Below are 24463 nucleotides of genomic sequence, written 5' to 3'. Positions count from 1 at the left end.
TGAGGTGTTACAGTGTCTGATGTGTTACAGTGCGTGAGGTGTTACAGTGTCTGGGGTGTCACAGTGTCTGAGGTGTTACAGTGCGTGAGGTGTTACAGTGTCTGAGGTGTTACAGTGTCTGAGGTCTTACAGTGTGTGAGGTGTTATAGTGTGTGAGGTGTTACAGTCTGTGAGGTGTTACAGAGTGTGAGGTGTTACAATGTCTGAGGTGTTACAGTGTGTGAGGTGTTACAGTGTGAGGTGTTAGTGTGTGTGGTGTTACAGTGTGTGAGGTGTTACAGTGTGTGAGCTGTTACAGTGTGTGAGTAGTTACAGTGTGAGGTGTTAGTGTGTGAGGTGTTACAGTGTGTGAGGTGTTACAGTGTGTGAAGTGTTACAGTGTGTGAGGTGTTAGAGTGTGTGAGGTGTTACAGTGTCTGAGGTGTTACAGTGTCTGAGGTGTTATAGTATCTGAGGTGTTACAGTGTCTGAGGTGTTACAGTGTCTGAGGTGTTACAGTGTGTGAGGTGTTAGTGTGTGAGGTGTTACAGTGTGTGAGGTGTTACAGTGTTTGAGGTGTTACAGTGTCTGAAGTGTTAGTGTGTAAGGTGTTAGTGTGTGAGGTGTTACAGTGTGTGAGGTGTTACAGTGTGTGAGGTGTTATAGTGTCTGAGGTGTTATAGTGAGTGAGGTGTTACAGTGTCTGAGGTGTTACAGTGTCTGAGGTGTTACAGAGTGTGAGGTGTTACAGTGTCCGAGGTGTTACAGTGTTTGAGGTGTTACAGTGTGTGAGGTGTTACAGTGTCTGAGGTGTTAGTGTGTGAGGTGTTACAGTGCGTGAGGTGTTACAGTGTCTGAGGTGTTACAGTGCGTGAGGTGTTACAGTGTGTGAGATGTTACAGTGTCTGAGGTGTTACAGTGTCTGAGGTGTTACAGTGTGTGAGGTGTTACAGTGTCTGAGTTGTTATAGTGTGTGAGGTGTTACAGTGTGTGAGGTGTTACAGAGTGTGAGGTGTTACAATGTCTGAGGTGTTACAGTGTCTGAGGTGTTACAGTGTCTGATGTGTTACAGTGTGTGAAGTGTTACAGTGTGTGAGGTGTTACAGTGGGTGAGGTGTTACAGTGGGTGAGGTGTTACAGTGTGAGGTGTTACAGTGTGTGAGGTGTTAATGTGTCTGAGGTGTTACAGTGTCTGAGGTGTTACAGTGTCTGAGGTGTTACAGTGTGTGAGGTGTTACAGAGTGTGAGGTGTTACAATGTCTGAGGTGTTACAGTGTGTGAGGTGTTATAGTGTGTGAGGTGTTACAGTCTGTGAGGTGTTACAGAGTGTGAGGTGTTACAATGTCTGAGGTGTTACAGTGTCTGAGATGTTACAGTGTCTGATGTCTTACAGTGTGTGAGGTGTTACAGTGTGTGAGGTGTTACAGTGTGTGAGGTGTTACAGTGTGAGGTGTTAGTGTGTGAGGTGGTACAGTGTGTGAGGTGTTACAGTGTGTGAGGTGTTACAGTGTGAGGTGTTAGTGTGTGAGGTGTTACAGTGTGTGAGGTGTTACAGTGTGTGAGATGTTACAGTGTCTGAGGTGTTACAGTGTCTGAGGTGTTATAGTATCTGATGTGTTACAGTGCCTGAGGTGTTACAGTGTCTGAGGTGTTACAGTGTGTGAGGTGTTACAGTGTGTGAGGTGTTACAGTGTGTGAGGTGTTACAGTGTCTGAGGTGTTACAGTGTGTGAGGTGTTACAGTGTGTGAGGTGTTACAGTGTGTGAGGTGTTACAGTGTGTGAGGTGTTACAGTGTGTGAGATGTTACAGTGTCTGAGGTGTTACAGTGTCTGAGGTGTTATAGTATCTGAGGTGTTACAGTGCCTGAGGTGTTACAGTGTGTGAGGTGTTACAGTGTGTGAGGTGTTACAGTGTGTGAGGTGTTATAGTGTGTGAGGTGTTACAGTGTCTGAGGTGTTATAGTGAGTGAGTTGTTACAGTGTCTGAGGTGTTACAGAGTGTGAGGTGTTACAGTGTCTGCGGTGTTACAGTGTTTGAGGTGTTACAGTGTGTGAGGTGTTACAGTGTGTGAGGTGTTACAGTGTGAGGTGTTAGTGTGTGAGGTGTTACAGTGTGTGAGGTGATACAGTGTCTGAGTTGTTATAGTGTGTGAGGTGTTACAGTGTGTGAGGTGTTACAGTGTCTGAGGTGTTAGTGTGTGAGGTATTATAGTGTCTGAGGTGTTACAGTGTGTGAGGTGTTACAGTGTCTGAGTTGTTATAGTGTGTGAGATGTTGCAGTGTCTGAGGTGTTACAGTGTCTGAGGTGTTACAGTGCGTGAGGTGTTACAGTGCGTGAGGTGTTACAGTGCGTGAGGTGTTACAGTGCGTGAGATGTTACAGTGTCTGAGGTGTTACAGTGCGTGAGGTGTTACAGTGCGTGAGGTGTTACAGTGTCTGAGGTGTTACAGTGTGTGAGGTGTTATAGTGTGTGAGGTGTTACAGTGTGTGAGGTGTTACAGAGTGTGAGGTGTTACAATGTCTGAGGTGTTACAGTGTCTGAGGTGTTACAGTGTCTGAGGTGTTACAGTGTCTGAGTTGTTACAGTGTCTGAGGTGTTACAGTGTCTGAGGTGTTACAGTGTCTGAGTTGTTACAGTGTGTGAGGTGTTACAGTGTGAGGTGTTAGTGTGTGAGGTGTTACAGTGTGTGAGGTGTTACAGTGTGTGAAGTGTTACAGTGTGTGAGATGTTAGAGTGTGTGAGGTGTTACAGTGTCTAAGGTGTTACAGTGTCTGAGGTGTTATAGTATCTGAGGTGTTACAGTGTCTGAGGTGTTACAGTGTCTGAGGTGTTACAGTGTCTGAGGTGTTACAGTGTGTGAGGTGTTAGTGTGTGAGGTGTTACAGTGTGTGAGGTGTTACAGTGTTTGAGGTGTTACAGTGTCTGAAGTGTTAGTGTGTAAGGTGTTAGTGTGTGAGGTGTTACAGTGTGTGAGGTGTTACAGTGTGTGAGGTGTTATAGTGTATGAGGTGTTACAGTGTCTGAGGTGTTATAGTGAGTGAGGTGTTACAGTGTCTGAGGTGTTACAGTGTCTGAGATGTTACAGAGTGTGAGGTGTTACAGTGTCTGAGGTGTTACAGTGTTTGAGGTGTTACAGTGTGTGAGGTGTTACAGTGTCTGAGGTGTTAGTGTGTGAGGTGTTACAGTGCGTGAGGTGTTACAGTGTCTGAGGTGTTACAGTGCGTGAGGTGTTACAGTGTGTGAGGTGTTACAGTGTCTGAGGTGTTACAGTGTCTGAGGTGTTACAGTGTGTGAGGTGTTACAGTGTCTGAGTTGTTATAGTGTGTGAGGTGTTACAGTGTGTGAGGTGTTACAGAGTGTGAGGTGTTACAATGTCTGAGGTGTTACAGTGTCTGAGGTGTTACAGTGTCTGATGTGTTACAGTGTGTGAAGTGTTACAGTGTGTGAGGTGTTACAGTGTGTGAGGTGTTACAGTGGGTGAGGTGTTACAGTGTGAGGTGTTACAGTGTGTGAGGTGTTACAATGTCTGAGGTGTTACAGTGTCTGAGGTGTTACAGTGTCTGATGTGTTACAGTGTGTGAGGTGTTACAGTGTGTGAGGTGTTACAGTGTGTGAGGTGTTACAGTGTGAGGTGTTAGTGTGTGAGGTGGTACAGTGTGTGAGGTGTTACAGTGTGTGAGGTGTTACAGTGTGAGGTGTTAGTGTGTGAGGTGATACAGTGTGTGAGGTGTTACAGTGTGTGAGGTGTTATAGTATCTGAGGTGTTACAGTGCCTGAGGTGTTACAGTGTCTGAGGTGTTACAGTGTGTGAGGTGTTACAGTGTATGAGATGTTACAGTGTGTGAGGTGTTACAGTGTGTGAGGTGTTATAGTGTGTGAGGTGTTACAGTGTCTGAGGTGTTATAGTGAGTGAGGTGTTACAGTGTCTGAGGTGTTACAGTGTCTGAGGTGTTACAGAGTGTGAGGTGTTACAGTGTCTGAGGTGTTACAGTGTTTGAGGTGTTACAGTGTGTGAGGTGTTACATTGTGTGAGGTGTTACAGTGTGAGGTGTTAGTGTGTGAGGTGTTACAGTGTGTGAGATGTTACAGTGTCTGAGTTGTTATAGTGTGTGAGGTGTTACAGTGTGTGAGGTGTTACAGTGTCTGAGGTGTTAGTTTGTGAGGTATTATAGTGTCTGAGGTGTTACAGTGTGTGAGGTGTTACAGTGTCTGAGTTGTTATAGTGTGTGAGATGTTGCAGTGTCTGAGGTGTTACAGTGTCTGAGGTGTTACAGTGCGTGAGGTGTTACAGTGCGTGAGGTGTTACAGTGCGTGAGATGTTACAGTGTCTGAGGTGTTACAGTGCGTGAGGTGTTACAGTGCGTGAGGTGTTACAGTGTCTGAGGTGTTACAGTGTCTGAGGTGTTATAGTGTGTGAGGTGTTACAGTGTGTGAGGTGTTACAGAGTGTGAGGTGTTACAGAGTGTGAGGTGTTACAGTGTCTGAGGTGTTACAGTGTCTGCGGTGTTACAGTGTCTGAGTTGTTACAGTGTGTGAGGTGTTACAATGTCTGAGGTGTTACAGTGTCTGAGGTGTTACAGTGTCTGATGTGTTACAGTGTGTGAGGTGTTACAGTGTGTGAGGTGTTAGTGTGTGAGGTGGTACAGTGTGTGAGGTGTTACAGTGTGTGAGGTGTTACAGTGTGAGGTGTTAGTGTGTGAGGTGTTACAGTGTGTGAGGTGTTACAGTGTGTGAGATGTTACAGTGTCTGAGGTGTTACAGTGTCTGAGGTGTTATAGTATCTGAGGTGTTACAGTGCCTGAGGTATTACAGTGTCTGAGGTGTTACAGTGTGTGAGGTGTTACAGTTTGTGAGGTGTTACAGTGTGTGAGGTGTTACAGTGTGTGAGGTGTTACAGTGTCTGAGTTGTTATAGTGTGTGAGGTGTTACAGTGTGTGAGGTGTTACAGTGTCTGAGGTGTTAGTGTGTGAGGTATTATAGTGTCTGAGGTGTTACAGTGTGTGAGGTGTTACAGTGTCTGAGTTGTTATAGTGTGTGAGATGTTGCAGTGTCTGAGGTGTTACAGTGTCTGAGGTGTTACAGTGCGTGAGGTGTTACAGTGCGTGAGGTGTTACAGTGCGTGAGGTGTTACAGTGCGTGAGATGTTACAGTGTCTGAGGTGTTACAGTGCATGAGGTGTTACAGTGCGTGAGGTGTTACAGTGTCTGAGGTGTTACAGTTTGTGAGGTGTTATAGTGTGTGAGGTGTTACAGTGTGTGAGGTGTTACAGAGTGTGAGGTGTTACAATGTCTGAGGTGTTACAGTGTCTGAGGTGTTACAGTGTCTGAGTTGTTACAGTGTGTGAGGTGTTACAGTGTTTGAGGTGTTACAGTGTGTGAGATGTTACAGTGTGTGAGGTGTTACAGTGTGAGGTGTTAGTGTGTGAGGTGTTACAGTGTGTGAGGTGTTACAGTGTGTGAGCTGTTACAGTGTGTGAGTAGTTACAGTGTGAGGTGTTAGTTTGTGAGGTGTTACAGTGTGTGAGGTGTTACAGTGTGTGAAGTGTTACAGTGTGTGAGGTGTTACAGTGTCTGAGGTGTTATAGTGAGTGAGGTGTTACAGTGTCTGAGGTGTTACAGTGTCTGAGGTGTTACAGAGTGTGAGGTGTTACAGTGTCTGAGGTGTTACAGAGTTTGAGGTGTTACAGTGTGTGAGGTGTTACAGTGTGAGGTGTTAGTGTGTGAGGTGTTACAGTGTGTGAGGTGTTACAGTGTCTGAGTTGTTATAGTGTGTGAGGTGTTACAGTGTGTGAGGTGTTACAGTGTCTGAGGTGTTAGTTAGGTATTATAGTATCTGAGGTGTTACAGTGCCTGAGGTGTTACAGTGTCTGAGGTGTTACAGTGTGTGAGGTGTTACAGTTTGTGAGGTGTTACAGTGTGTGAGGTGTTACAGTGTGTGAGGTGTTACAGTGTCTGAGTTGTTATAGTGTGTGAGGTGTTACAGTGTGTGAGGTGTTACAGTGTCTGAGGTGTTAGTGTGTGAGGTATTACAGTGTCTGAGGTGTTACAGTGTGTGAGGTGTTACAGTGTCTGAGTTGTTATAGTGTGTGAGATGTTGCAGTGTCTTAGGTGTTACAGTGTCTGAGGTGTTACAGTGTGTGAGGTGTTACAGTGCGTGAGGTGTTACAGTGCGTGAGGTGTTACAGTGTCTGAGGTGTTACAGTGTCTGAGTTGTTACAGTGTGTGAGGTGTTACAGTGTTTGAGGTGTTACAGTGTGTGAGATGTTACAGTGTGTGAGGTGTTACAGTGTGAGGTGTTAGTGTGTGAGGTGTTACAGTGTGTGAGGTGTTACAGTGTGTGAGCTGTTACAGTGTGTGAGTAGTTACAGTGTGAGGTGTTAGTTTGTGAGGTGTTACAGTGTGTGAGGTGTTACAGTGTGTGAAGTGTTACAGTGTGTGAGGTGTTAGAGTGTGTGAGGTGTTACAGTGTCTGAGATGTTACAGTGTCTGAGGTGTTATAGTATCTGAGGTGTTACAGTGTCTGAGGTGTTACAGTGTCTGAGGTGTTACAGTGTCTGAGGTGTTACAGTGTGTGAGGTGTTAGTGTGTGAGGTGTTACAGTGTGTGAGGTGTTACAGTGTTTGAGGTGTTACAGTGTCTGAAGTGTTAGTGTGTAAGGTGTTAGTGTGTGAGGTGTTACAGTGTGTGAGGTGTTACAGTGTGTGAGGTGTTATAGTGTGTGAGGTGTTACAGTGTCTGAGGTGTTATAGTGAGTGAGGTGTTACAGTGTCTGAGGTGTTACAGTGTCTGAGGTGTTACAGTGTGTGAGGTGTTACAGTGCGTGAGGTGTTACAGTGTCTGAGGTGTTACAGTGTCTGAGGTGTTACAGTGTGTGAGGTGTTATAGTGTGTGAGATGTTACAGTGTGTGAGGTGTTACAGAGTGTGAGGTGTTACAATGTCTGAGGTGTTACAGTGTCTGATGTGTTACAGTGTGTGAGGTGTTACAGTGTGTGAGGTGTTACAGTGTGTGAGGTGTTACAGTGTGTGTGGTGTTACAGTGTGAGAGGTTAGTGTGTGAGGTGTTACAGTGTGTGAGTTGGTACAGTGTGTGAGTTGGTACAGTGTGTGAGATGTTACAGTGTCTGAGGTGTTACAGTGTCTGAGGTGTTATAGTATCTGAGGTGTTACAGTGTCTGAGGTGTTACAGTGTCTTAGGTGTTACAGTGTCTGAGTTGTTATAGTGTGTGAGATGTTGCAGTGTCTGAGGTGTTACAGTGCATGAGGTGTTACAGTGCGTGAGGTGTTACAGTGTCTGATGTGTTACAGTGCGTGAGGTGTTACAGTGTCTGGGGTGTCACAGTGTCTGAGGTGTTACAGTGCGTGAGGTGTTACAGTGTCTGAGGTGTTACAGTGTCTGAGGTCTTACAGTGTGTGAGGTGTTATAGTGTGTGAGGTGTTACAGTCTGTGAGGTGTTACAGAGTGTGAGGTGTTACAATGTCTGAGGTGTTACAGTGTGTGAGGTGTTACAGTGTGAGGTGTTAGTGTGTGTGGTGTTACAGTGTGTGAGGTGTTACAGTGTGTGAGCTGTTACAGTGTGTGAGTAGTTACAGTGTGAGGTGTTAGTGTGTGAGGTGTTACAGTGTGTGAGGTGTTACAGTGTGTGAAGTGTTACAGTGTGTGAGGTGTTAGAGTGTGTGAGGTGTTACAGTGCCTGAGGTGTTACAGTGTCTGAGGTGTTATAGTATCTGAGGTGTTACAGTGTCTGAGGTGTTACAGTGTCTGAGGTGTTACAGTGTGTGAGGTGTTAGTGTGTGAGGTGTTACAGTGTGTGAGGTGTTACAGTGTCTGAGGTGTTACAGTGTCTGAAGTGTTAGTGTGTAAGGTGTTAGTGTGTGAGGTGTTACAGTGTGTGAGGTGTTACAGTGTGTGAGGTGTTATAGTGTCTGAGGTGTTATAGTGAGTGAGGTGTTACAGTGTCTGAGGTGTTACAGTGTCTGAGGTGTTACAGAGTGTGAGGTGTTACAGTGTCCGAGGTGTTACAGTGTTTGAGGTGTTACAGTGTGTGAGGTGTTACAGTGTCTGAGGTGTTAGTGTGTGAGGTGTTACAGTGCGTGAGGTGTTACAGTGTCTGAGGTGTTACAGTGCGTGAGGTGTTAGTGTGTGAGGTGTTACAGTGTGTGAGGTGTTACAGTGTGTGAGATGTTACAGTGTCTGAGGTGTTACAGTGTCTGAGGTGTTATAGTATCTGATGTGTTACAGTGCCTGAGGTGTTACAGTGTCTGAGGTGTTACAGTGTGTGAGGTGTTACAGTGTGTGAGGTGTTACAGTGTGTGAGGTGTTACAGTGTCTGAGGTGTTACAGTGTGTGAGGTGTTACAGTGTGTGAGGTGTTACAGTGTGTGAGGTGTTACAGTGTGTGAGGTGTTACAGTGTGTGAGATGTTACAGTGTCTGAGGTGTTACAGTGTCTGAGGTGTTATAGTATCTGAGGTGTTACAGTGCCTGAGGTGTTACAGTGTGTGAGGTGTTACAGTGTGTGAGGTGTTACAGTGTGTGAGGTGTTATAGTGTGTGAGGTGTTACAGTGTCTGAGGTGTTATAGTGAGTGAGTTGTTACAGTGTCTGAGGTGTTACAGAGTGTGAGGTGTTACAGTGTCTGCGGTGTTACAGTGTTTGAGGTGTTACAGTGTGTGAGGTGTTACAGTGTGTGAGGTGTTACAGTGTGTGAGGTGATACAGTGTCTGAGTTGTTATAGTGTGTGAGGTGTTACAGTGTGTGAGGTGTTACAGTGTCTGAGGTGTTATAGTGTGTGAGATGTTGCAGTGTCTGAGGTGTTACAGTGTCTGAGGTGTTACAGTGCGTGAGGTGTTACAGTGCGTGAGGTGTTACAGTGCGTGAGGTGTTACAGTGCGTGAGATGTTACAGTGTCTGAGGTGTTACAGTGCGTGAGGTGTTACAGTGCGTGAGGTGTTACAGTGTCTGAGGTGTTACAGTGTGTGAGGTGTTATAGTGTGTGAGGTGTTACAGTGTGTGAGGTGTTACAGAGTGTGAGGTGTTACAATGTCTGAGGTGTTACAGTGTCTGAGGTGTTACAGTGTCTGAGGTGTTACAGTGTCTGAGTTGTTACAGTGTCTGAGGTGTTACAGTGTCTGAGGTGTTACAGTGTCTGAGTTGTTACAGTGTGTGAGGTGTTACAGTGTGAGGTGTTAGTGTGTGAGGTGTTACAGTGTGTGAGGTGTTACAGTGTGTGAAGTGTTACAGTGTGTGAGATGTTAGAGTGTGTGAGGTGTTACAGTGTCTAAGGTGTTACAGTGTCTGAGGTGTTATAGTATCTGAGGTGTTACAGTGTCTGAGGTGTTACAGTGTCTGAGGTGTTACAGTGTCTGAGGTGTTACAGTGTGTGAGGTGTTACAGTGTGTGAGGTGTTACAGTGTTTGAGGTGTTACAGTGTCTGAAGTGTTAGTGTGTAAGGTGTTAGTGTGTGAGGTGTTACAGTGTGTGAGGTGTTACAGTGTGTGAGGTGTTATAGTGTGTGAGTAGTTACAGTGTGAGGTGTTAGTGTGTGAGGTGTTACAGTGTGTGAGGTGTTACAGTGTGTGAAGTGTTACAGTGTGTGAGGTGTTAGAGTGTGTGAGGTGTTACAGTGCCTGAGGTGTTACAGTGTCTGAGGTGTTATAGTATCTGAGGTGTTACAGTGTCTGAGGTGTTACAGTGTCTGAGGTGTTACAGTGTGTGAGGTGTTAGTGTGTGAGGTGTTACAGTGTGTGAGGTGTTACAGTGTTTGAGGTGTTACAGTGTCTGAAGTGTTAGTGTGTAAGGTGTTAGTGTGTGAGGTGTTACAGTGTGTGAGGTGTTACAGTGTGTGAGGTGTTATAGTGTCTGAGGTGTTATAGTGTGAGGTGTTACAGTGTCTGAGGTGTTACAGTGTCTGAGGTGTTACAGAGTGTGAGGTGTTACAGTGTCCGAGGTGTTACAGTGTTTGAGGTGTTACAGTGTGTGAGGTGTTACAGTGTCTGAGGTGTTAGTGTGTGAGGTGTTACATGCGTGAGGTGTTACAGTGTCTGAGGTGTTACAGTGCGTGAGGTGTTACAGTGTGTGAGATGTTACAGTGTCTGAGGTGTTACAGTGTCTGAGGTGTTACAGTGTGTGAGGTGTTACAGTGTCTGAGTTGTTATAGTGTGTGAGGTGTTACAGTGTGTGAGGTGTTACAGAGTGTGAGGTGTTACAATGTCTGAGGTGTTACAGTGTCTGAGGTGTTACAGTGTCTGATGTGTTACAGTGTGTGAAGTGTTACAGTGTGTGAGGTGTTACAGTGGGTGAGGTGTTACAGTGTGAGGTGTTACAGTGTGTGAGGTGTTAATGTGTCTGAGGTGTTACAGTGTCTGAGGTGTTACAGTGTCTGAGGTGTTACAGTGTGTGAGGTGTTACAGAGTGTGAGGTGTTACAATGTCTGAGGTGTTACAGTGTGTGAGGTGTTATAGTGTGTGAGGTGTTACAGTCTGTGAGGTGTTACAGAGTGTGAGGTGTTACAATGTCTGAGGTGTTACAGTGTCTGAGATGTTACAGTGTCTGATGTCTTACAGTGTGTGAGGTGTTACAGTGTGTGAGGTGTTACAGTGTGTGAGGTGTTACAGTGTGAGGTGTTAGTGTGTGAGGTGTTACAGTGTGTGAGGTGTTACAGTGTGAGGTGTTAGTGTGTGAGGTGTTACAGTGTGTGAGGTGTTACAGTGTGTGAGATGTTACAGTGTCTGAGGTGTTACAGTGTCTGAGGTGTTATAGTATCTGATGTGTTACAGTGCCTGAGGTGTTACAGTGTCTGAGGTGTTACAGTGTGTGAGGTGTTACAGTGTGTGAGGTGTTACAGTGTGTGTTACAGTGTCTGAGGTGTTACAGTGTGTGAGGTGTTACAGTGTGTGAGGTGTTACAGTGTGTGAGGTGTTACAGTGTGTGAGGTGTTACAGTGTGTGAGATGTTACAGTGTCTGAGGTGTTACAGTGTCTGAGGTGTTATAGTGTGTGAGGTGTTACAGTCTGTGAGGTGTTACAGAGTGTGAGGTGTTACAATGTCTGAGGTGTTACAGTGTCTGAGATGTTACAGTGTCTGATGTCTTACAGTGTGTGAGGTGTTACAGTGTGTGAGGTGTTACAGTGTGTGAGGTGTTACAGTGTGAGGTGTTAGTGTGTGAGGTGTTACAGTGTGTGAGGTGTTACAGTGTGAGGTGTTAGTGTGTGAGGTGTTACAGTGTGTGAGGTGTTACAGTGTGTGAGATGTTACAGTGTCTGAGGTGTTACAGTGTCTGAGGTGTTATAGTATCTGATGTGTTACAGTGCCTGAGGTGTTACAGTGTCTGAGGTGTTACAGTGTGTGAGGTGTTACAGTGTGTGAGGTGTTACAGTGTGTGAGGTGTTACAGTGTCTGGGGTGTTACAGTGTGTGAGGTGTTACAGTGTGTGAGGTGTTACAGTGTGTGAGGTGTTACAGTGTGTGAGGTGTTACAGTGTGTGAGATGTTACAGTGTCTGAGGTGTTACAGTGTCTGAGGTGTTATAGTATCTGAGGTGTTACAGTGTCTGAGGTGTTACAGTGTGTGAGGTGTTATAGTGTGTGAGGTGTTACAGTGTCTGAGTGTTATAGTGAGTGAGTTGTTACAGTGTCTGAGTGTTACAGAGTGTGAGGTGTTACAGTGTCTGTGGTGTTACAGTGTTTGAGGTGTTACAGTGTGTGAGGTGTTACAGTGTGTGAGGTGTTACAGTGTGAGGTGTTAGTGTGTGAGGTGTTACAGTGTGTGAGGTGATACAGTGTCTGAGTTGTTATAGTGTGTGTGTTACAGTGTGTGAGGTGTTACAGTGTCTGAGGTGTTATAGTGTGTGAGATGTTGCAGTGTCTGAGGTGTTACAGTGTCTGAGGTGTTACAGTGCGTGAGGTGTTACAGTGCGTGAGGTGTTACAGTGCGTGAGGTGTTACAGTGCGTGAGATGTTACAGTGTCTGAGGTGTTACAGTGCGTGAGGTGTTACAGTGCGTGAGGTGTTACAGTGTCTGAGGTGTTACAGTGTGTGAGGTGTTATAGTGTGTGAGGTGTTACAGTGTGTGAGGTGTTACAGAGTGTGAGGTGTTACAGTGTCTGAGGTGTTACAGTGTCTGAGGTGTTACAGTGTCTGAGTTGTTACAGTGTCTGAGGTGTTACAGTGTCTGAGGTGTTACAGTGTCTGAGTTGTTACAGTGTGTGAGGTGTTACAGTGTGAGGTGTTAGTGTGTGAGGTGTTACAGTGTGTGAGGTGTTACAGTGTGTGAAGTGTTACAGTGTGTGAGATGTTAGAGTGTGTGAGGTGTTACAGTGTCTAAGGTGTTACAGTGTCTGAGGTGTTATAGTATCTGAGGTGTTACAGTGTCTGAGGTGTTACAGTGTCTGAGGTGTTACAGTGTCTGAGGTGTTACAGTGTGTGAGGTGTTAGTGTGTGAGGTGTTACAGTGTGTGAGGTGTTACAGTGTTTGAGGTGTTACAGTGTCTGAAGTGTTAGTGTGTAAGGTGTTAGTGTGTGAGGTGTTACAGTGTGTGAGGTGTTACAGTGTGTGAGGTGTTATAGTGTATGAGGTGTTACAGTGTCTGAGGTGTTATAGTGAGTGAGGTGTTACAGTGTCTGAGGTGTTACAGTGTCTGAGATGTTACAGAGTGTGAGGTGTTACAGTGTCTGAGGTGTTACAGTGTTTGAGGTGTTACAGTGTGTGAGGTGTTACAGTGTCTGAGGTGTTAGTGTGTGAGGTGTTACAGTGCGTGAGGTGTTACAGTGTCTGAGGTGTTACAGTGTGTGAGGTGTTACAGTGTGTGAGGTGTTACAGTGTCTGAGGTGTTACAGTGTCTGAGGTGTTACAGTGTGTGAGGTGTTACAGTGTCTGAGTTGTTATAGTGTGTGAGGTGTTACAGTGTGTGAGGTGTTACAGAGTGTGAGGTGTTACAATGTCTGAGGTGTTACAGTGTCTGAGGTGTTACAGTGTCTGATGTGTTACAGTGTGTGAAGTGTTACAGTGTGTGAGGTGTTACAGTGTGTGAGGTGTTACAGTGGGTGAGGTGTTACAGTGTGAGGTGTTACAGTGTGTGAGGTGTTACAATGTCTGAGGTGTTACAGTGTCTGAGGTGTTACAGTGTCTGATGTGTTACAGTGTGTGAGGTGTTACAGTGTGTGAGGTGTTACAGTGTGTGAGGTGTTACAGTGTGAGGTGTTAGTGTGTGAGGTGGTACAGTGTGTGAGGTGTTACAGTGTGTGAGGTGTTACAGTGTGAGGTGTTAGTGTGTGAGGTGATACAGTGTGTGAGGTGTTACAGTGTGTGAGGTGTTATAGTATCTGAGTGTTACAGTGCCTGAGGTGTTACAGTGTCTGAGGTGTTACAGTGTGTGAGGTGTTACAGTGTATGAGATGTTACAGTGTGTGAGGTGTTACAGTGTGTGAGGTGTTATAGTGTGTGAGGTGTTACAGTGTCTGAGGTGTTATAGTGAGTGAGGTGTTACAGTGTCTGAGGTGTTACAGTGTCTGAGGTGTTACAGAGTGTGAGGTGTTACAGTGTCTGAGGTGTTACAGTGCTTGAGGTGTTACAGTGTGTGAGGTGTTACAGTGTGAGGTGTTAGTGTGTGAGATGTTACAGTGTGTGAGATATTACAGTGTCTGAGTTGTTATAGTGTGTGAGGTGTTACAGTGTGTGAGGTGTTACAGTGTCTGAGGTGTTAGTGTGTGAGGTATTATAGTGTCTGAGGTGTTACAGTGTGTGAGGTGTTACAGTGTCTGAGTTGTTATAGTGTGTGAGATGTTGCAGTGTCTGAGGTGTTACAGTGTCTGAGGTGTTACAGTGCGTGAGGTGTTACAGTGCGTGAGGTGTTACAGTGCGTGAGGTGTTACAGTGCGTGAGATGTTACAGTGTCTGAGGTGTTACAGTGCGTGAGGTGTTACAGTGCGTGAGGTGTTACAGTGTCTGAGGTGTTACAGTGTCTGAGGTGTTATAGTGTGTGAGGTGTTACAGTGTGTGAGGTGTTACAGTGTCTGAGGTGTTAGTGTGTGAGGTGTTATAGTGTCTGAGGTGTTACAGTGTGTGAGGTGTTACAGTGCATGAGGTGTTACAGTGCGTGAGGTGTTACAGTGCGTGAGGTGTTACAGTGTCTGGGGTGTCACAGTGTCTGAGGTGTTACAGTGTCTGAGGTGTTATAGTGTGTGAGGTGTTACAGTGTGTGAGGTGTTACAGTGTCTGAGGTGTTAGTGTGTGAGGTGTTATAGTGTGTGAGATGTTGCAGTGTCTGAGGTGTTACAGTGCATGAGGTGTTACAGTGCGTGAGGTGTTACAGTGCGTGAGGTGTTACAGTGTCTGGGGTGTCACAGTGTCTGAGGTGTTACAGTGCATGAGGTGTTACAGTGTCTGAGGTGTTACAGTGTGAGGTGTTAGTGTGTGGTGTTACAGTGTGTGAGGTGTTACAGAGTGTGAGGTGTTACAATGTCTGAGGTGTTACAGTGTGTGAGGTGTTACAGTGTGAGGTGTTAGTGTGTGTGGTGTTACAGTGTGTGAGGTGTTACAGTGTGTGAGCTGTTACAGTGTGTGAGTAGTTACAGTGTGAGGTGTTAGTGTGTGAGGTGTTACAGTGTGTGAGGTGTTACAGTGTGTGAAGTGTTACAGTGTGTGAGGTGTTAGAGTGTGTGAGGTGTTACAGTGTCTGAGGTGTTACAGTGTCTGAGGTGTTATAATATCTGAGGTGTTACAGTGTCTGAGGTGTTACAGTGTCTGAGGTGTTACAGTGTGTGAGGTGTTAGTGTGTGAGGTGTTACAGTGTTTGAGGTGTTACAGTGTCTGAAGTGTTAGTGTTACAGTGTTAGTGAGTGCGGTGTTACAGTGTGTGAGGTGTTACAGTGTGTGAGGTGTTATAGTGTCTGAGGTGTTACAGTGTCTGAGGTGTTATAGTGAGTGAGGTGTTACAGTGTGTGAGGTGTTACAGTGTGTGAGGTGTTACAGTGTGAGGTGTTAGTGAGGTGTTACAGTGTGTGAGGTGTTACAGTGTCTGAGTTGTTATAGTGTGTGAGGTGTTACAGTGTGTGAGGTGTTACAGTGTCTGAGGTGTTAGTGTGTGAGTATTATAGTGTCTGAGGTGTTACAGTGTGTGAGGTGTTACAGTGTCTGAGTTGTTATAGTGTGTTTGCAGTGTCTGAGGTGTTACAGTGTCTGAGGTGTTACAGTGTCTGAGGTGTTACAGTGCGTGAGGTGTTACAGTGCTTGAGGTGTTACAGTGCGTGAGATGTTACAGTGTCTGAGGTGTTACAGTGCGTGAGGTGTTACAGTGCGTGAGGTGTTACAGTGTCTGAGGTGTTACAGTGTCTGAGGTGTTATAAGGTGTGAGGTGTTACAGTGTGTGAGGTGTTACAGTGTCTGAGGTGTTAGTGTGTGAGTGTTATAGTGTCTGAGGTGTTACAGTGTGTGAGGTGTTACAGTGTCTGAGTTGTTATAGTGTGTGAGATGTTGCAGTGTCTGAGGTGTTACAGTGCATGAGGTGTTACAGTGCGTGAGGTGTTACAGTGTCTGATGTGTTACAGTGCGTGAGGTGTTACAGTGTCTGGGGTGTCACAGTGTCTGAGGTGTTACAGTGCGTGAGGTGTTACAGTGTCTGAGGTGTTACAGTGTCTGAGGTCTTACAGTGTGTGAGGTGTTATAGTGTGTGAGGTGTTACAGTCTGTGAGGTGTTACAGAGTGTGAGGTGTTACAATGTCTGAGGTGTTACAGTGTGTGAGGTGTTACAGTGTGAGGTGTTAGTGTGTGTGGTGTTACAGTGTGTGAGGTGTTACAGTGTGTGAGCTGTTACAGTGTGTGAGTAGTTACAGTGTGAGGTGTTAGTGTGTGAGGTGTTACAGTGTGTGAGGTGTTACAGTGTGTGAAGTGTTACAGTGTGTGAGGTGTTAGAGTGTGTGAGGTGTTACAGTGTCTGAGGTGTTACAGTGTCTGAGGTGTTATAGTATCTGAGGTGTTACAGTGTCTGAGGTGTTACAGTGTCTGAGGTGTTACAGTGTGTGAGGTGTTAGTGTGTGAGGTGTTACAGTGTGTGAGGTGTTACAGTGTTTGAGGTGTTACAGTGTCTGAAGTGTTAGTTGTAAGGTGTTAGTGTGTGAGGTGTTACAGTGTGTGAGGTGTTACAGTGTGTGAGGTGTTATAGTGTCTGAGGTGTTATAGTGAGTGAGGTGTTACAGTGTCTGAGGTGTTACAGTGTCTGAGGTGTTACAGTGTGTGAGGTGTTACAGTGTCCGAGGTGTTACAGTGTTTGAGGTGTTACAGTGTGTGAGGTGTTACAGTGTCTGAGGTGTTAGTGTGTGAGGTGTTACAGTGTCGTGAGGTGTTACAGTGTCTGAGGTGTTACAGTGCGTGAGGTGTTACAGTGTGTGAGATGTTACAGTGTCTGAGGTGTTACAGTGTCTGAGGTGTTACAGTGTGTGAGGTGTTACAGTGTCTGAGTTGTTATAGTGTGTGAGGTGTTACAGTGTGTGAGGTGTTACAGAGTGTGAGGTGTTACAATGTCTGAGGTGTTACAGTGTCTGAGGTGTTACAGTGTCTGATGTGTTACAGTGTGTGAAGTGTTACAGTGTGTGAGGTGTTACAGTGGGTGAGGTGTTACAGTGGGTGAGGTGTTACAGTGTGAGGTGTTACAGTGTGTGAGGTGTTAATGTGTCTGAGGTGTTACAGTGTCTGAGGTGTTACAGTGTCTGAGGTGTTACAGTGTGTGAGGTGTTACAGAGTGTGAGGTGTTACAATGTCTGAGGTGTTACAGTGTGTGAGGTGTTATAGTGTGAGGTGTTACAGTCTGTGAGGTGTTACAGAGTGTGAGGTGTTACAATGTCTGAGGTGTTACAGTGTCTGAGATGTTACAGTGTTGTCTTACAGTGTGTGAGGTGTTACAGTGTGTGAGGTGTTACAGTGTGTGAGGTGTTACAGTGTGAGGTGTTAGTGTGTGAGGTGGTACAGTGTGTGAGGTGTTACAGTGTGTGAGGTGTTACAGTGTGAGGTGTTAGTGTGTGAGGTGTTACAGTGTGTGAGGTGTTACAGTGTGTGAGATGTTACAGTGTCTGAGGTGTTACAGTGTCTGAGGTGTTATAGTATCTGATGTGTTACAGTGCCTGAGGTGTTACAGTGTCTGAGGTGTTACAGTGTGTGAGGTGTTACAGTGTGTGAGGTGTTACAGTGTGTGAGGTGTTACAGTGTCTGAGGTGTTACAGTGTGTGAGGTGTTACAGTGTGTGAGGTGTTACAGTGTGTGAGGTGTTACAGTGTGTGAGGTGTTACAGTGTGTGAGATGTTACAGTGTCTGAGGTGTTACAGTGTCTGAGGTGTTATAGTATCTGAGGTGTTACAGTGCCTGAGGTGTTACAGTGTGTGAGGTGTTACAGTGTGTGAGGTGTTACAGTGTGTGAGGTGTTATAGTGTGTGAGGTGTTACAGTGTCTGAGGTGTTACAGTGTGTGAGGTGTTATAGTGTGTGAGGTGTTACAGTGTGTGAGGTGTTACAGTGTATGAGATGTTACAGTGTTTGAGGTGTTACAGTGTGTGAGGTGTTACAGTGTGTGAGGTGTTACAGTGTGAGGTGTTAGTGTGTGAGGTGTTACAGTGTGTGAGGTGATACAGTGTCTGAGTTGTTATAGTGTGTGAGGTGTTACAGTGTGTGAGGTGTTACAGTGTCTGAGGTGTTAGTGTGTGAGGTATTATAGTGTCTGAGGTGTTACAGTGTGTGAGGTGTTACAGTGTCTGAGTTGTTATAGTGTGTGAGATGTTGCAGTGTCTGAGGTGTTACAGTGTCTGAGGTGTTACAGTGTGAGGTGTTACAGTGCGTGAGGTGTTACAGTGCGTGAGGTGTTACAGTGCGTGAGATGTTACAGTGTCTGAGGTGTTACAGTGCGTGAGGTGTTACAGTGCGTGAGGTGTTACAGTGTCTGAGGTGTTACAGTGTGTGAGGTGTTATAGTGTGTGAGGTGTTACAGTGTGTGAGGTGTTACAGAGTGTGAGGTGTTACAATGTCTGAGGTGTTACAGTGTCTGAGGTGTTACAGTGTCTGAGGTGTTACAGTGTCTGAGTTGTTACAGTGTCTGAGGTGTTACAGTGTCTGAGGTGTTACAGTGTCTGAGTTGTTACAGTGTGTGAGGTGTTACAGTGTGAGGTGTTAGTGTGTGAGGTGTTACAGTGTGTGAGGTGTTACAGTGTGTGAGTGTTACAGTGTAGATGTTAGAGTGTGTGAGGTGTTACAGTGTCTAAGGTGTTACAGTGTCTGAGGTGTTATAGTATCTGAGGTGTTACAGTGTCTGAGGTGTTACAGTGTCTGAGGTGTTACAGTGTCTGAGGTGTTACAGTGTGTGAGGTGTTAGTGTGTGAGGTGTTACAGTGTGTGAGGTGTTACAGTGTTTGAGGTGTTACAGTGTCTGAAGTGTTAGTGTGTAAGGTGTTAGTGTGTGAGGTGTTACAGTGTGTGAGGTGTTACAGTGTGTGAGGTGTTATAGTGTATGAGGTGTTACAGTGTCTGAGGTGTTATAGTGAGTGAGGTGTTACAGTGTCTGAGGTGTTACAGTGTCTGAGGTGTTACAGTGTTTGAGGTGTTACAGTGTGTGAGGTGTTACAGTGTCTGAGGTGTTAGTGTGTGAGGTGTTACAGTGCGTGAGGTGTTACAGTGTCTGAGGTGTTACAGTGCGTGAGGTGTTACAGTGTGTGAGGTGTTACAGTGTCTGAGGTGTTACAGTGTCTGAGGTGTTACAGTGTGTGAGGTGTTACAGTGTCTGAGTTGTTATAGTGTGTGAGGTGTTACAGTGTGTGAGGTGTTACAGAGTGTGAGGTGTTACAATGTCTGAGGTGTTACAGTGTCTGAGGTGTTACAGTGTCTGATGTGTTACAGTGTGTGAAGTGTTACAGTGTGTGAGGTGTTACAGTGTGTGAGGTGTTACAGTGGGTGAGGTGTTACAGTGTGAGGTGTTACAGTGTGTGAGGTGTTACAATGTCTGAGGTGTTACAGTGTCTGAGGTGTTACAGTGTCTGATGTGTTACAGTGTGTGAGGTGTTACAGTGTGTGAGGTGTTACAGTGTGTGAGGTGTTACAGTGTGAGGTGTTAGTGTGTGAGGTGGTACAGTGTGTGAGGTGTTACAGTGTGTGAGGTGTTACAGTGTGAGGTGTTAGTGTGTGAGGTGATACAGTGTGTGAGGTGTTACAGTGTGTGAGGTGTTATAGTATCTGAGGTGTTACAGTGCCTGAGGTGTTACAGTGTCTGAGGTGTTACAGTGTGTGAGGTGTTACAGTGTATGAGATGTTACAGTGTGTGAGGTGTTACAGTGTGTGAGGTGTTACAGTGTGTGAGGTGTTACAGTGTCTGAGGTGTTATAGTGAGTGAGGTGTTACAGTGTCTGAGGTGTTACAGTGTCTGAGGTGTTACAGAGTGTGAGGTGTTACAGTGTCTGAGGTGTTACAGTGTTTGAGGTGTTACAGTGTGTGAGGTGTTACATTGTGTGAGGTGTTACAGTGTGAGGTGTTAGTGTGTGAGGTGTTACAGTGTGTGAGATGTTACAGTGTCTGAGTTGTTATAGTGTGTGAGGTGTTACAGTGTGTGAGGTGTTACAGTGTCTGAGGTGTTAGTTTGTGAGGTATTATAGTGTCTGAGGTGTTACAGTGTGTGAGGTGTTACAGTGTCTGAGTTGTTATAGTGTGTGAGATGTTGCAGTGTCTGAGGTGTTACAGTGTCTGAGGTGTTACAGTGCGTGAGGTGTTACAGTGCGTGAGGTGTTACAGTGCGTGAGATGTTACAGTGTCTGAGGTGTTACAGTGCGTGAGGTGTTACAGTGCGTGAGGTGTTACAGTGTCTGAGGTGTTACAGTGTCTGAGGTGTTATAGTGTGTGAGGTGTTACAGTGTGTGAGGTGTTACAGAGTGTGAGGTGTTACAGAGTGTGAGGTGTTACAGTGTCTGAGGTGTTACAGTGTCTGCGGTGTTACAGTGTCTGAGTTGTTACAGTGTGTGAGGTGTTACAATGTCTGAGGTGTTACAGTGTCTGAGGTGTTACAGTGTCTGATGTGTTACAGTGTGTGAGGTGTTACAGTGTGTGAGGTGTTACAGTGTGTGAGGTGTTACAGTGTGAGGTGTTAGTGTGTGAGGTGGTACAGTGTGTGAGGTGTTACAGTGTGTGAGGTGTTACAGTGTGAGGTGTTAGTGTGTGAGGTGTTACAGTGTGTGAGGTGTTACAGTGTGTGAGATGTTACAGTGTCTGAGGTGTTACAGTGTCTGAGGTGTTATAGTATCTGAGGTGTTACAGTGCCTGAGGTGTTACAGTGTCTGAGGTGTTACAGTGTGTGAGGTGTTACAGTTTGTGAGGTGTTACAGTGTGTGAGGTGTTACAGTGTGTGAGGTGTTACAGTGTCTGAGTTGTTATAGTGTGTGAGGTGTTACAGTGTGTGAGGTGTTACAGTGTCTGAGGTGTTAGTGTGTGAGGTATTATAGTGTCTGAGGTGTTACAGTGTGTGAGGTGTTACAGTGTCTGAGTTGTTATAGTGTGTGAGATGTTGCAGTGTCTGAGGTGTTACAGTGTCTGAGGTGTTACAGTGCGTGAGGTGTTACAGTGCGTGAGGTGTTACAGTGCGTGAGGTGTTACAGTGCGTGAGATGTTACAGTGTCTGAGGTGTTACAGTGCATGAGGTGTTACAGTGCGTGAGGTGTTACAGTGTCTGAGGTGTTACAGTGTGTGAGGTGTTATAGTGTGTGAGGTGTTACAGTGTGTGAGGTGTTACAGAGTGTGAGGTGTTACAATGTCTGAGGTGTTACAGTGTCTGAGGTGTTACAGTGTCTGAGTTGTTACAGTGTGTGAGGTGTTACAGTGTTTGAGGTGTTACAGTGTGTGAGATGTTACAGTGTGTGAGGTGTTACAGTGTGAGGTGTTAGTGTGTTACAGTGTGTGAGGTGTTACAGTGTGTGAGCTGTTACAGTGTGTGAGTAGTTACAGTGTGAGGTGTTAGTTTGTGAGGTGTTACAGTGTGTGAGGTGTTACAGTGTGTGAAGTGTTACAGTGTGTGAGGTGTTACAGTGTCTGAGGTGTTATAGTGAGTGAGGTGTTACAGTGTCTGAGGTGTTACAGTGTCTGAGGTGTTACAGAGTGTGAGGTGTTACAGTGTCTGAGGTGTTACAGAGTTTGAGGTGTTACAGTGTGTGAGGTGTTACAGTGTGAGGTGTTAGTGTGTGAGGTGTTACAGTGTGTGAGGTGTTACAGTGTCTGAGTTGTTATAGTGTGTGAGGTGTTACAGTGTGTGAGGTGTTACAGTGTCTGAGGTGTTAGTGTGTGAGGTATTATAGTATCTGAGGTGTTACAGTGCCTGAGGTGTTACAGTGTCTGAGGTGTTACAGTGTGTGAGGTGTTACAGTTTGTGAGGTGTTACAGTGTGTGAGGTGTTACAGTGTGTGAGGTGTTACAGTGTCTGAGTTGTTATAGTGTGTGAGGTGTTACAGTGTGTGAGGTGTTACAGTGTCTGAGGTGTTAGTGTGTGAGGTATTACAGTGTCTGAGGTGTTACAGTGTGTGAGGTGTTACAGTGTCTGAGTTGTTATAGTGTGTGAGATGTTGCAGTGTCTTAGGTGTTACAGTGTCTGAGGTGTTACAGTGTGTGAGGTGTTACAGTGCGTGAGGTGTTACAGTGCGTGAGGTGTTACAGTGTCTGAGGTGTTACAGTGTCTGAGTTGTTACAGTGTGTGAGGTGTTACAGTGTTTGAGGTGTTACAGTGTGTGAGATGTTACAGTGTGTGAGGTGTTACAGTGTGAGGTGTTAGTGTGTGAGGTGTTACAGTGTGTGAGGTGTTACAGTGTGTGAGCTGTTACAGTGTGTGAGTAGTTACAGTGTGAGGTGTTAGTTTGTGAGGTGTTACAGTGTGTGAGGTGTTACAGTGTGTGAAGTGTTACAGTGTGTGAGGTGTTAGAGTGTGTGAGGTGTTACAGTGTCTGAGATGTTACAGTGTGTGAGGTGTTAGTGTGTGAGGTGTTACAGTGTGTGAGGTGTTACAGTGTTTGAGGTGTTACAGTGTCTGAAGTGTTAGTGTGTAAGGTGTTAGTGTGTGAGGTGTTACAGTGTGTGAGGTGTTACAGTGTGTGAGGTGTTATAGTGTGTGAGGTGTTACAGTGTCTGAGGTGTTATAGTGAGTGAGGTGTTACAGTGTCTGAGGTGTTACAGTGTCTGAGGTGTTACAGTGTGTGAGGTGTTACAGTGCGTGAGGTGTTACAGTGTCTGAGGTGTTACAGTGTCTGAGGTGTTACAGTGTGTGAGGTGTTATAGTGTGTGAGATGTTACAGTGTGTGAGGTGTTACAGAGTGTGAGGTGTTACAATGTCTGAGGTGTTACAGTGTCTGATGTGTTACAGTGTGTGAGGTGTTACAGTGTGTGAGGTGTTACAGTGTGTGAGGTGTTACAGTGTGTGTGGTGTTACAGTGTGAGAGGTTAGTGTGTGAGGTGGTACAGTGTGTGAGGTGTTACAGTGTGTGAGTTGGTACAGTGTGTGAGATGTTACAGTGTCTGAGGTGTTACAGTGTCTGAGGTGTTATAGTATCTGAGGTGTTACAGTGTCTGAGGTGTTACAGTGTCTGAGGTGTTACAGTGTGTGAGGTGTTACAGTGTGTGAGGTGTTACAGTGTCTGAAGTGTTAGTGTGTGAGGTGTTACAGTGTCTGAGGTGTTACAGTGTCTGAGGTGTTACAGAGTGTGAGGTGTTACAGTGTCTGAGTTGTTACAGTGTCTGAGGTGTTACAGTGTGTGAGGTGTTACAGTGTCTGAGATTTTACAGTGTCTGAGGTGTTACAGTGTGTGAGGTGTTACAGTGTGTGAGGTGTTACAGTGTCTGAAGTGTTAGTGTGTGAGGTGTTACAGTGTCTGAGGTGTTACAGTGTGTGAGGTGTTACAGTGTCTGAGATTTTACAGTGTCTGAGTTGTTATAGTGTGTGAGGTGTTACAGTGTGTGAGGTGTTACAGTGTCTGAGGTGTTAGTGTGTGAGGTATTATAGTATCTGAGGTGTTACAGTGCCTGAGGTGTTACAGTGTCTGAGGTGTTACAGTGTGTGAGGTGTTACAGTTTGTGAGGTGTTACAGTGTGTGAGGTGTTACAGTGTGTGAGGTGTTACAGTGTCTGAGTTGTTATAGTGTGTGAGGTGTTACAGTGTGTGAGGTGTTACAGTGTCTGAGGTGTTAGTGTGTGAGGTATTACAGTGTCTGAGGTGTTACAGTGTGTGAGGTGTTACAGTGTCTGAGTTGTTATAGTGTGTGAGATGTTGCAGTGTCTTAGGTGTTACAGTGTGTGAGGTGTTACAGTGTTTGAGGTGTTACAGTGTGTGAGATGTTACAGTGTGTGAGTGTTATAGTGTGTGAGATGTTGCAGTGTCTTAGGTGTTACAGTGTGTGAGGTGTTACAGTGTTTGAGGTGTTACAGTGTGTGAGATGTTACAGTGTGTGAGGTGTTACAGTGTGAGGTGTTAGTGTGTGAGGTGTTACAGTGTGTGAGGTGTTACAGTGTGTGAGCTGTTACAGTGTGTGAGTAGTTACAGTGTGAGGTGTTAGTTTGTGAGGTGTTACAGTGTGTGAGGTGTTACAGTGTGTGAAGTGTTACAGTGTGTGAGGTGTTAGAGTGTGTGAGGTGTTACAGTGTCTGAGATGTTACAGTGTCTGAGATGTTACAGTGTCTGAGGTGTTATAGTATCTGAGGTGTTACAGTGTCTGAGGTGTTACAGTGTCTGAGGTGTTACAGTGTGTGAGGTGTTAGTGTGTGAGGTGTTACAGTGTGTGAGGTGTTACAGTGTTTGAGGTGTTACAGTGTCTGAAGTGTTAGTGTGTAAGGTGTTAGTGTGTGAGGTGTTACAGTGTGTGAGGTGTTACAGTGTGTGAGGTGTTATAGTGTGTGAGGTGTTACAGTGTCTGAGGTGTTATAGTGAGTGAGGTGTTACAGTGTCTGAGGTGTTACAGTGTCTGAGGTGTTACAGTGTGTGAGGTGTTACAGTGCGTGAGGTGTTACAGTGTCTGAGGTGTTACAGTGTCTGAGGTGTTACAGTGTGTGAGGTGTTATAGTGTGTGAGATGTTACAGTGTGTGAGGTGTTACAGAGTGTGAGGTGTTACAATGTCTGAGGTGTTACAGTGTCTAATGTGTTACAGTGTGTGAGGTGTTACAGTGTGTGAGGTGTTACAGTGTGTGAGGTGTTACAGTGTGTGTGGTGTTACAGTGTGAGAGGTTAGTGTGTGAGGTGGTACAGTGTGTGAGGTGTTACAGTGTGTGAGTTGGTACAGTGTGTGAGATGTTACAGTGTCTGAGGTGTTACAGTGTCTGAGGTGTTATAGTATCTGAGGTGTTACAGTGTCTGAGGTGTTACAGTGTCTGAGGTGTTACAGTGTGTGAGGTGTTACAGTGTGTGAGGTGTTACAGTGTCTGAAGTGTTAGTGTGTGAGGTGTTACAGTGTCTGAGGTGTTACAGTGTCTGAGGTGTTACAGAGTGTGAGGTGTTACAGT

The 24463-nt window shown here is 45.6% G+C and overlaps 1 protein-coding gene across 2 annotated transcripts in view; it reads left to right on the top strand.

Annotated features, from left to right (window-relative positions):
* Positions 1-24463, top strand: part of LOC124010366 (F-BAR and double SH3 domains protein 1-like) — a 73476-nt gene that overhangs the window by 37080 nt on the left and 11933 nt on the right. The gene's annotated exons all lie outside the window — the stretch shown is intronic.

The sequence above is a fragment of the Oncorhynchus gorbuscha genome, linkage group LG23 (genome assembly GCF_021184085.1).
Source record: "Oncorhynchus gorbuscha isolate QuinsamMale2020 ecotype Even-year linkage group LG23, OgorEven_v1.0, whole genome shotgun sequence".
In the NCBI taxonomy this organism is placed as follows: domain Eukaryota; kingdom Metazoa; phylum Chordata; class Actinopteri; order Salmoniformes; family Salmonidae; genus Oncorhynchus; species Oncorhynchus gorbuscha.
Note: the sequence above shows the minus strand (reverse complement) of the source record. Positions and strands in the feature narration are given on the sequence as shown.